This window comes from Eleutherodactylus coqui, chromosome 4 (genome assembly GCF_035609145.1).
Source record: "Eleutherodactylus coqui strain aEleCoq1 chromosome 4, aEleCoq1.hap1, whole genome shotgun sequence".
NCBI lineage: Eukaryota > Metazoa > Chordata > Amphibia > Anura > Eleutherodactylidae > Eleutherodactylus > Eleutherodactylus coqui.
The window spans coordinates 273,320,392-273,333,155 of NC_089840.1; positions in this window are offsets into that span (position 1 = coordinate 273,320,392).

The window sequence follows — 12,764 nt, forward strand, 5'->3', positions numbered from 1 at the left end:
TGTCAGGCAGCTGCTGCCAAGGCAAATAGGATCGTGGGGTGCATCAAAAGAGATCTAGGGGCATACGACGAGATATTGTTCTTCCTCTGTACAAGTCACTACTCGGTCCACACATGAAATATTGTGTTCAGTTTTGGACACCAGTACTCCAGAAGGACATATCAGAGCTTGAGCGGGCCACTAAATAAATAAATGGAATAGGCGAACTACATTACGCCGAGAGGTTAGCAAAATTGGGGTTTATTTCAGAGGCCCGACTACAAAGTGACCCATTCCAGCAAGTACATGACACTTTATCCATGCTGAAGAAACAACTGAGAACTAATTTCATACCTGAATATGAGAAAAATCTCACCACTTTGCAAATGACATACTATTCATCCTACAACAAGGCGTCAAACAAATCCGACTAATGTCTAGAATCCTCCATGTTTGGTCGAAAGATCAGAATTATTCACCCTCAGGAAATAGCAAATAGGTTGAGTTCTTATTATAGGGGGCTAGACAACCTGAGCCAAGATTCCTCTATCAATCGCCCAACAGAAGTAGAGATTAATTAATTTCCTAAGAAAATTAATCTTCCCAAAAGCCCCAATGATGAACTGGAAGCACTCAATAGTCCTATTTCTACTACAGAGGCTTACATCAAACTCTCCAAACGTGGCAAAGTGACAGGGCCAGATTGGTTCTCGTTTTAATATTGCCAAAATTCTTTCCCTATTCTCTCACCCTTACTAGTGGAGACCTTTAATCAAGCAGCCCCGATTATTGGAAATATCTCCCCAGAAATGTTACTAGCCACTATAGTGACATTCCCTAAACAAGGAAAAACTCCAGATCGTCCAGTAAACTTTAAGCCCATTTCTCTGCTCAATTACAGTACAAAACTCTTCGCCAAAATCATAGCCATGTGACTAATTAACATCCTCCCAAACCTGATTCATTCGGATCAGGTGGGGTTTGTCAAGGATAGACAGGCCCCAGATGGCACAAGATGTGCAATGGACTGGATGTCTGTGTTGGAGAGAGATTGAACGCCTTCTCTGCTTCTGACCCTGGATGCGTTTGACAGAATTCAATGGGGTTCCACATTCATGGCCCTATGGTCATTTAGCTTTGAAGGGAACATTATGAAAGCTAATCAAGCCTTATACTCATCCCCCTCAGCTAAAGTTCTGGTGAATGTGATGCTTTCTGGAGCTTTGAAAGTAACAAAAGAAACCAGACAGAGATGCCCCTTCTCCCCTCTCATATTTACCCTGATAATGGAGTCTTTGGCAGAGGCTATCCCAACCAAGCCCCTTATTCAGGGCTTACGCGCAAGTATCAGACAACATACAATAGGCCTTGTCGTAGATGATGTCATCATTACTGTGACTTATCCCCTTCAGTCTTTGAGAGCAACCTTTCAAATCTTGGAAAACTTTGAAAAAGTTTCCTACTATAAACTTAATTTCAACAAATCGCACATACTGCGTTGTTCTGGCAGCTTTACAAAAGGATATATTAGCTGAATTCCTCTTCCAATGGGCCAATAATAGTATCCCCTATCAGGGCATTAATCTCTGTTTCCCAACATCAAGATTGGCAGTAATAAATTTCTTCCCACTTTTACAAAACATTAGGGAAGAATTAATTTTTCCAAGACTGAGCCCTCCTGGCTAGGACTTATTGTATTGTACAAAATGATGATCCTTCTGAAAATATTATATTTTTTCCACACCCTTCCTGTCCCAATTCCCAAATCTACATTGCAAAAATTTCAAAGTCAATTACTGTGTTTTGTTTGGAGAGAAAAAAGGTCTAAGTTGGCAGCCTCTAGCATGCAAAAACACAAATCCCAGGAGGATTAGGTCTACCCAACCTTATAGCCTACTATTAGAGATAAGCGAGCACCAAAATGCTCGGGTGCTCGGTACTCGAGTCGAACTTTTCCTAATGCTCGAGAGTTCGTTTCGAGTAACGAACCCCATTGAAGTCAATAGGGGACTCGAGCATTTTTGTATGGGACCGATGCTTCACATAGGGGATGATTTGTGAAACACCTAAAAACATCAGAAAGTCATGGAAACACCACAGAAACAGATAAGGAATAGAAGGGGCAGCATGCATCGCTGCATCTGAGGCTCCCAGGTCCCACTATTAAGCCAAATTGGGGGCAAGAGCCTAGCGGTCACCTCCCTAACAATTTACTTGGGGGCAGACCCTCATTAGCAAGCCACACGCACTGGCACATCTTAGCTAAGCACCACACTAGCTGCAACCAAGGACAATCGCCGCCTGCGGGTGACACCGCTGCCTTTTCTCCTGGGTTACATGCTGGCATTGCACGACCCTGCGGCCATAGCGCACACAAAATTTTCCCTGCGCAGCGTTCTGCTGGCCTTATGCCACACGCTCGCTTCATAGCTACACCACCCTCATGTCGATTTATAAGTGCAACTGCGATGAGGAGGAACCAGAGACACACACTGCAGAGTGTTGGCAGGGCCAGGCAGCGACCCTCTTTGAAAGTGTGGGTGATAGCCCACAATGCTGATGAGAATTGATGATAAATTGACGTACGATCATCATTCCAATCCCGTGCCACCACCGTCACAAAATTGTCAGGAGACGCAAACGTGGGCATAAAGGGGACTCAGGTGCCAGCACTTCTACACATCTCCACCATGCAGCAGCGCATACTAACACCAAAGATTGATTTGAAGCCGGTGGTGTCGCAAAAGTAGCCCCAACAGGTGTACAATGACTCAGTGAAGGTCTCATGAAATCCGTTTTGCTTCCTGTGAATGCTCCAATCCAGTATCTCGGATAACTGTAGTAATTTGTAGCATGAGAGATAATACATATCGCCCAGCGCTGATCCCCAGACCCCAAGCAGGAGGAGGAGGTGGCATAATAAGCCCAAGAGACTATGACCGAGGTCAGACCCACAATACTCTGTGTGGGAAGCATGTCAGCGCGTCCAGGGTCAGGCTCGGTCCCAGCCTTCACCTTGTGTGACCCAAGGTGCCATGAGTTACATAGCTATAGGAAATCCATGTGTCCCCACACACTTCATTCTGTGTAGGTGTCAGATAGAACAATGCAATGGAGGAAGCCTTCTGCGCCCAACCAAAGTCATTCAGTGTATTTGTGCCAGATAACTAAGACACCGCAATGGGAAATCTTTGTGCACCCACAGCATAGGCGAGCCCCTGCAACCCAGGGACAGTATTAAAGAGGAAGAAAAGAGAGTGCCCAAACATGGCAGAATTTCACCCCGCCCAGGACCTCGGCCCACACTTCTGCCTAGTCATTCAATGTATTTGTGCCAGATAGGTAAAACACCTCAATGGGAAGTCTTTGTGCACCCACAGCATAGGCGAGCCCATGAAACTCAAAGGCAGTATTACACATAAATAATTCAGAGTGCCCAAACATGGCAGAGTTTCACCCCACCAAGGACCCCGACCTTGGCCCACATTTCTGCCAATTCATTCTTTGCATGTGTCAGATAGCTGAACAATGCAATGGGAAAGCCTTTGTGCACCCACAGCATAGGTGGGCCCCTGGAACCCACGGACAGTATTAAGCAGGAAGAAAAGAGAGTGCCCAAACATGGCAGAGTTTCACCCCGCCAAGGACCTCGGCCCGCACTTCTGCCCTAGTCAGTCAGCATATTCATGCCAGATAGATAAAACACCGCAATGGGAAGTCTTTGTTTACCCACAGCATAGGCAAGCCCATGAAACTCAAAGGCAATATTACACATGAAGAAATCAAAGTGCCCACACATGGCACAGTTTCACCCCGCCCTGGACCTCGACCCACACTTCTGCCCAAGTCATTCACTGTTTTTGTGCCAAACTGCTGAACACCACTATGGGAAACCTTTGTGCACCCACAGTATAGGCAGACCCCTGAAACATTTCTGTTGCAAGAGTATAGGCGAACCCCTCAAACCTTTTAGTAGCAAGAGTATGGGCGGACCCCTCAAACCTTTCAGTAGCAAGTGTATAGGCAAAACCCTCCAACTTTTTAGTAGCAATTGGATAGGAGAACACCTCAAACCTTTCAGTAGCAAGTGTATAGGATGACCCCTGAAACTTTTCTGTTGCAAGAGTATAGGCGGACCTCTGAAACATTTGTGTAGCAAGACTATAGGCGAACCCCTGAGACTTTTCTGTTGCAAGACTATAGGCGAACCCCTCAAACCTTTTAGTAGCAAGTGTAAAGTCAAAACCCTCCAAACTTTTAGTAGCAATTGGATAGCAGAACACCTCAAACCTTTCAGTAGCAAGCATATAGACGGACCACTGAAACGTTTCTGTTGCAAGCATATAGGCGGACCCCTGAAACATTTGTGTAGAAAGACTATAGGCGAACCCCTGAGACTTTTCTGTTGCAAGACTATAGGTGAACCCCTCAAACCTTTTAGTAGCAAGTGTATAGGTGGACCCCTCAAACCTTTCAGTAGGAAGTGTACAGGCGGACCCCTCCAACCTTTTAGTAGCAAGTGTATAGGTGAACCCTACAAACCTCTTAGTAGCAAGAGTAGAGGCGGACCTCAGAAACTTTTCTGTTGCAAGAGTATAGGCGAAGGCCTGAAGCATTTCTGTAGCAAGATTATGGGTGAACCCCTGAAACTTTTCTATTGCAAGAGTATAGGCGAACTCCTCAACCTTTCAGTAGCAAGAGTATGGGCGGACCCCGCAAACATTTCTGTAGCAAGAGTATAGGCGAACACCTGAAAAAATTGGTTTGCCAACAGTCTAGGCGAAGGCCGGAAAAATTAGTTAAGAGTATGGGCGATTGCCTGAAAAATCAGTGTACCAGGAGTATAGGCGAACCCCTGAAACGTTTCAGTAGCAAGTGTATAGGCAGACCCCTTCAACCTTTTATTATCAATTGTATACCCTCAAACCTTTCAGTAGCAAATGTATAGGCGGACCCCTGAAACATGTGTAGCCAGACTATAGTCGAACCCCTCAAATCTTTCAGTAGGAAGTGAACAGGCGGACCCCTCCAACCTTTTAATAGCTAGTGTATAGGTGAACCCCACAAACCTCTTAGTAGCAAGAGTATAGGCGGACCTCAGAAACTTTTCTGTTGCAAGAGTATAGGCGAAGGCCTGAAACATTTCCGTAGCAAGATTATGGGCGAACCCCTGAAACTTTTCTAATGCAAGAGTATAGGCGAACCCCTCAACCTTTCAGTAGCAAGAGTATGGGCGGACCCCTCAAACCTTTCAGTAGCAAGTGTAAAGTCAAAACCCTCCAACCTTTTAGTAGCAATTGGATAGGAGAACACCTCAAACCTTTCAGTAGCAAGCATATAGGCGGACCCCTGAAACTTTTCTGTTGCAAGAATATAGGCGGACCCCTGAAACATTTGTGTAGAAAGACTATAGGCGAACCCCTGAGACTTTTCTGTTGCAAGACTATAGGTGAACCCCTCAAACCTTTTAGTAGCAAATGTATAGGTGAACCCCTCAAACCTTTCAGTAGGAAGTGTACAGGTGGACCCCTCCAACCTTTTAGTAGCAAGTGTATAGGTGAACCCTACAAACCTCTTAGTAGCAAGAGTATAGGCGGACCTCAGAAACTTTTCTGTTGCAATAGTATAGGCGAAGGCCTGAAACTTTTCTATTGCAAGAGTATAGGCAAACCCCTCAACCTTTCAGTAGCAAGAGTATGGGCGGACCCCTCAAACCTTTCTGTAGCAAGTGTATAGGCGAAACCCTCCAACCTTTTAGTAGCAATTGGATAGGAAAACACCTCAAACCTTTCAGTAGAAAACGTATAGGCGGACCCCTGAAAGATTTGTGTAGCAAGACTATAGGCGAACCCGAGACTTTTCTGTTGCAAGACTATAGGCGAACTCCTCAAACCTTTTAGTAGCAAGTGTATAGGTGAACCCCTCAAACCTTTCAGTAGGAAGTGTACAGGTGGACCCCTCCAACCTTTTAGTAGCAAGTGTATAGGTGAACCCCACAAACCTCTTAGTAGCAAGAGTATAGGCGAACACCTAAAAAAATTGGTTTGCCAAGAGTCTAGGCGAAGGCCGAAAAAATTAGTTGAGTATGGGCGATTGCCTGAAAAATCGGTGTACCAAAAGTATAGGCGAACCCCTGAAACTTTTCAGTAGCAAGTGTATAGGCGAACCGCTCAAACCTTTCAGTAGCAAGTGTATAGGCGGACCCCTGAAACTTTTCTGTTGCAAGAGTATAGGTGAACCTCTCAAACCTTTTAGTAGCAAGTGTTTAGGTGAACCCCTCAAACCTTTCAGTAGCAAGTATATAGGCGGACTCCTCCAACCTTTTAGTAGCAAGTGTATAGGCAAACCCCCCAAATCTCTTAGTAGCAAGTGTATAGGCGGACCCCAGAAACCTTTCTGTTGCAAGAGTATAGGCGAACCCTGAAACATTTCTGTAGCAAGAATATGGGCGACCCCCTGAAACTTTTCTGTTGCAAGAGTATAGGTGGACCCCTCAAACCTTTCAGTAGCAAAAGTATGGGCAGACCCCTGAAACATTTCTGTAGCAAGAGTATAGACAAACACCTGAAAATTTGGTTTGCCAAAAGTCTAGGCGAAGGCCGGAAAAATTAGTTGCCTAATAGTATAGGCAATTTCCTGAAAAATCGGTCTGTCAAGAGTGTAGGCAAACACCTAAAAAAAATTGGTTTGCCAAGAGGATAGGCTAAGGCAGGAAAAATTTGTTGGCTAAGAGTATAGGTGAAGGCCTGAAAAATTGGGCTTACCAAGAGTACAAGTGTACCCCTGAAAAATTGCTTAACCCCGAGGGCAGGTGAAAGCCATAAACATTTTGTAACATACAGCTCGTTGTTTCTTTATTTGTAACAGAGCCTGGAGGCAGCACTCCAAAAACATTGGTTTGGGCTGCAGAAAAATTGGTGGTTCAGCGTGGTGACATGCTGTTTTAGGAGGAGGATCAAGTTCAGAAAGGGATAGACCAAGCTACTTCTCCCCTTTTTTGGGGCTAGAGAGTGGATGCATATTTCTCCTGTTGCAGCTAAAAGAATCTTTAGGATCCGCTGCTTGCCACCGCTGGGGAAATCCAGCCTTTGTTCATCTTTATGAGTGTAAGCATATCGGTGCTGGCAGTTGAGAGGCGGGTACGCTTATCCGTGATGATCCCTCCAGCTGCACTAAACACCCTCTCTGATGCTAGCGGCAGGGCAGGCCAGTACCTCCAGGGCATACAGCGCAAGTTTGTGCCACACGTCCAGTTTTGACACCCAATAGTTGTATGGAGCACAGGCGTCGCGGAGGACGGTGATACGATCGGCTATGTACTCCCTCACCATCTTTTTACATTACTCCCTCCGACTCAGTCTTCACTGGGGAGTGGTGACACAGTCTTGCTGGGGAGCCATAAAACTGGCAAAGGCCTTGGAGAGTGTTTCCCTGCCTGCGCTGGACATGCTGCCTGATCCCCGTGCCTCCCCTGCTAGTTAGCCCTCTGAACTGCTAGCGCTGTCAGATGGGAACTTTACCATCACTTTTTCCACCAGGGCCCTGTGGCATTGCATCACTCTCGTACCCCTTTCCTCTTCGGGAATGAGAGTGGAAAGGTTTTCCTTATACCGTGGGTCTAGAAGGGTGTACACCCAGTAATCCGTGTTGGCCAGAATGTGTCTAATGCGACGGTCAAGGGAAAGGCAGCCTAACATGAAATCAGCCATGTGTGCCAGGGTACCAGTACGCAACACATCGCTGTCCTCACTAGGAGGATGACTTTCAGGATCCTCATCTTCAGCCCATACATGCTGAACAAATGAGAGGCAAGCAGCATGGGTACCCTCTGCAGTGTGGCCAGCAGTCTCTTCCCCCTCCTCCTCCTCCAAAACGCGCTGAGATATAAACATGAGGGTGATCTGGCTATCAACCGACATACTGTGATCCCCCGTCTCCTGTTCTAACCACAAAGCGTCGGCCTTTATGCCTAGCAGTGAACTTCTCCACAGGAAAAGCAGCGGTATAGTAACGCTAATGATGGCCGCATCGCCGCTCACTATTTGGGTAGACTCCTCAAAGTTTCCGAGGACCTGGCAGATGTCTACCATCCATGCCCACTCCTCTGTAAAGAATTGCAGAGGCTGGCTACCACTCCGCCATCTATGTTGCAGCTGGTATTCCACTATTGCTCTACGCTGCTCGTACAGCCTGGCCAACATGTGCAGCATAGAATTCCAGTGTGTGGGAACGTCACACAACAGTCGGTGCTCTGGCAGCTGAAACCGACGTTGCAGAGTCCTCAGAGTGACAGTGTCCGTGGTGGATTTGCGGAAATGTGCGCAGATGCGGTGCACCTTGCCGAGCAGGTCAGACAAGTTGGGGTAGTTTTTCAGAAACCGCTGAACCACCAGATTGAAGATGTGGGCCAGGCATGGCCTGAGTGTGAGGCTGCCAAGCTGCAGAGCTGCCACCAGGTTATGGCCGTTGTCACACATGACCATGCCCGGTTGGAGGCTCAGCGGTGAAAGCCAAGGGTCGGTCTGCTCTGTCAGACCCTGCAACAGCTCGGGGGCTGTGTGCCTCTTGTCACCTAAGCTGATTAGTTTCAGCACGGCTTGCTGACGCTTGCCCACCACTGTGCTGCCGCACCGCATACTACCGACTGCTGGCGACGTGCTCACACTTCTTAATTGACAGGTGGAGGTGGTGGTGGAGGAGGAGGAGGAGGAGGGAGGGCTTTGGAGGAGGTGGCATAATACGCCACAGATACCAGCACCGAGGAAGGAGCCGCCATTCTGGGTGTGGGTAGGACGTGAGTGGTCCCAGGCTCTGACTCGGTCCCAGTCTCCACCAAGTTCACCCAATGTGCTGTCAGGGAGATACAGTGTCCCTGCCTGCCAGTACTTGTCCACGTGCCCGTGGTTAAGTGAACCTTCCCAGTTACCGCGTTGGTGACGGCACGGTTAATGTTGTGGGAGACGTGCTGGTGTATGGCGGGGATGACACACCGGGAAAAATAGTGGCGACTGGGTACCGAGTAGCGCGGGACTGCCGCCGCCATCATATTTTTGAAGGCCTCCATTTCCACAAGCCTGTACGTCAGCATCTCCAGGCCTCATTAATTTGGCAATGTGGACATTTAAAGCTTGTGCATGCGGGTGGGTGGCGGCGTATTTGTGCTTTTGATCCAACGCTTGTGTTAGCGACATTGCTGGATGGAGTGGAGGACCGTAGAGGTGAGGGTGTGGGTGCAGGCCGGGAGGGGGATTGGATCTGTGTGAGAGGTTGTAGCCCAGGGGAAGAGGCAGTGGTGTGCCTCGGAGGCGGTGAATGGCCTTCGTCCCACCCTGTGGGGTGCTTGGTCATCATATGCCTGCGCATGCTGGTGGTGGTGAGGCTGGTAGTGGTGGCTCCCCGGCTGATCTTAGTGCGACACAGGTTGCACACCACAGTTCGTTGGTTGTCCGCGCTCTCACTGAAAAACATCCACACCTTTGAACAACTAGCCCAATGCACGGAGGCTTGGCGCGAGGGGGTGCTTTGGGAAACAGTTGGCAATTCTTCGCTCTGGCCCTGCCTCTACCCCTGTCTACTCCACTGCCTCTTCCAACCTGTCCTGCTGCAGCACTTGCCCCCCCCCCCCTTTGAAGCCCTGTCCTCAGTGGGCTTAGCAAGCCAGGTGGGGTCAGTCATCTCATCGTCCAGCAGCTCTTCCTCCGAATCCTCTGTGCGCTCCTCCCTCGGACTTACTGCCCTTACTACTACCTTACTGACAGACAACTGTGCTCATCATCCTCATCCACAAAAAGCTCTTGAGACAATTGCCAGAAGTCCCCAGCCTCATCACCCGGACTCTGTGAACCTTCCAAAGGTTGGGCATCAGTCACGAACAAATTCCTAAGGTGAGAAAGGAACCGTTTTTTTCCCACTCAGGGCAGGGACCCGAGAACAATTCCTGGGAGTCTGTCTGCTCAGAATATGTCATTTTCATGGAGTGAGGAGGCTTAGAGGAAGGAGGAGCAGCCAGAGGATTCAGAGTTGCAGTCCCTAGGCCGGGAGTAGTGGACTGCGTAGTAAACTGGGTGGTCGATACATTGCTGGACACGTTTTCTGCCATCCACGACAGGACCTGCTCACACTGCTCTGTTTGTAATAAAGGTCTACCATGCGGAGCCGCAAATTGTGATATGAATCTGGGGAGCCCAGAAACTTCGCTCTCTCCGAATCCATCAGCAGCTGGCTGTGATTCACCCTGCCCGGGAACTCGGCCTGTGCCCACACCCTCACTTGGACGCCCGTGTCCACATCCTCAACCCTTACCCCTACTCCTCTTCATGGCAGATTAAGGATAGAGCAGGGCTCAAATAAATTACCCCACTGTACAACGCTGACAACTGTGGCTAATTCACCGCACACAGAGACTCGTAGATAGTGGAGGCTCTATGCTGTGACTTGAAAAAATTAAACTGCTGTCTTGTGCTGATATCTATGGATAGTCCTGGTAACTGTGGCTATCTCAACCCCCTCAAGGAAAGGGTATTGTGAGATGCTCTGCACAGTGGCAGAGCTGAAATACTTTGCAGTGGCCTAGGAAAAATTAGAGTACTGTTTCACGGTGAGACCTCTGTCTAATGCCCTGCAGACTGAAAACGGTATAACTGAAAGGCTTTGCAGAGGTCTGGAAAATATTACAGTACTGTTTTGCGGTGAGACCTCTCTCTAATGCACTGCAGACTGAGAACAGTATAACTGAAAGGCTCTGCCCAGGGCTAGATGCGTTAAAATAAAAAAAAGGGTGCATTACTGCTCCCAGCCAGCCACAACTATAATGCACACGGTGAGGAGTAGCCCTAAGGAGGACTGTTGGGGTTCTTGGCGAGAGAATCCTACGCTAACACTATCCCTGTATAAGCATCAGCACTTTCCCTAACCTCTGCCAGCATGCGTCTGAGGCGAGCCACGGGCAAGACCAGTTTAAGTACTCGTCTGTCACCTGATCGGCCCAGCCACTCCCTACTGTTGGGGGGAGAGGGCTGGCACATCACAGCAGGAAGTGGTAATGCTTCCTCACATGTTTATTGGCTAGAAAATGGTGCTAAACATGCGGGGAAGGGAAATGAAATTGACTCGAGTACCGCATGGTGTTTGTCTCGAGTGACGAGCATTTCAAGTACCCTAATACTCGAACGAGTAGCAAGCTCGGAAGAGCGTGCTCGCTCATCTCTACCTATATTAATGCCATTCTCTTGAATCATTTTAGGACTTGGGGTAATCCTACTCAAACAATTAGCTGGCCTGCCATAGAACAGGATCTAATGGGAAGAGTTCCAATATGCACCCATTTACTGGGATTTCTTATCCACTCAAAAACAAATATCCCACATTTTCCAACTATAAGATTCACAATCTCAGCGTGGTTGCTCTTGTTACTGTCTATCAGAAAATCTGAGACTATGTCAAATCTAGTTTGCGCTAAAGATTTTGGAGCTGCTTATTCCAGGCCTTAACATTCAAACTTGGGGGCGTGGCCTAGCCAGCAGAGCGAGTGGTCGCATGGAAACTTAGCTCCTGCAACCACGACAGGAAAACCTGAATAACGGCGCTCCTGTGCGAAGGTGAACCCGCTTAACACCCGCAGAAGCACCTCTACAGGCCGGGAAAGAAAAAGAGACATTCCGGGCCTCAATAGACCAGCGTAACCAGACGGGGCCTACAGCGGCGGGAGAAGCCGGGGCCTCGATTTTCGGACCCAGTCCGGCGGCGCGCGGCGGACCGGAAGCACGGACAGCCAGGATCAAGCGGCGGCTGCCCGATAGCCACCGACTGCCTCCCACAGCCACGAAAAGGACACCTTGAGGTTGGGGCCGGAGGGGGTGAGTGCAGACCACCACCAGACCGCGGTGCAGCAGCAGCTCCCATAACAGCGGGAGACTGTGAGAGGTGGAGGAGGCTCACAGTGCAGGACTGAGCAGCACCGTCAGAGCACTAGACCCATACAGAGCGCCCACACTGGTCAGGTTAGAGCCCACCACGGCCTGATCATTCCAGGCTCCCAACCAAGCCCTTCACAGTCCCGCCGCTGCGCACCTCTTTACCCCCCCCCCCCAGCCAGGGTAAGCAACCGCTCTGAGAAAGGACTAAGACAGCAGGTTCTCTAGGGCAACAGTCCTGAGCCCCCTACCCACTGTCCGCCACTGCCCTAGTAAAATAACTAGAGGGGCAACACAGAAACTTACAGACTACTAATAAACCTTTACAGGCCCAGCCTGAATTTTTTCAGGGAGCTCCAGCCACAGAGCTCCTGCGAATTGCTCTCTCCATAGCACTCAATTAGTGCCACAACATACCCATACTGCATTTGCGGCCCATAGGACTTTCTGTCTACCATGCCAAAAGAACTTGACCCGCATTTACACCTGTCACACAGGCTCCAGATAGGGCCACAGCCACCCAATGGCCCCCTAATAATGCACTTTGAGTGACGGGCCCCATCATACGACTTAAAACAAAACTTAATCTCAGTACACTATGGGAAAAAACAACAGAGACAGGAGCAGCGACACCTTGAGTACACCACGTCCAGCCAAGGGTCAATCAGACATGCAAAAATTCCTCAAAGAAGATCCCCACACCCCACTAGCAAAAAAAATCACAAAATTTAACGGCCCCAACCCCTCTAAGCTCAGAAAGAGATGAAGAGGCCTCGTCGGAAGGGGAAGAAAATGAACAAATTTCTAGAAGCTTTATGAGGGACTTGATCACCACCGCCCTACGACCTATTATGTCGGACCTCTCAGAGATCA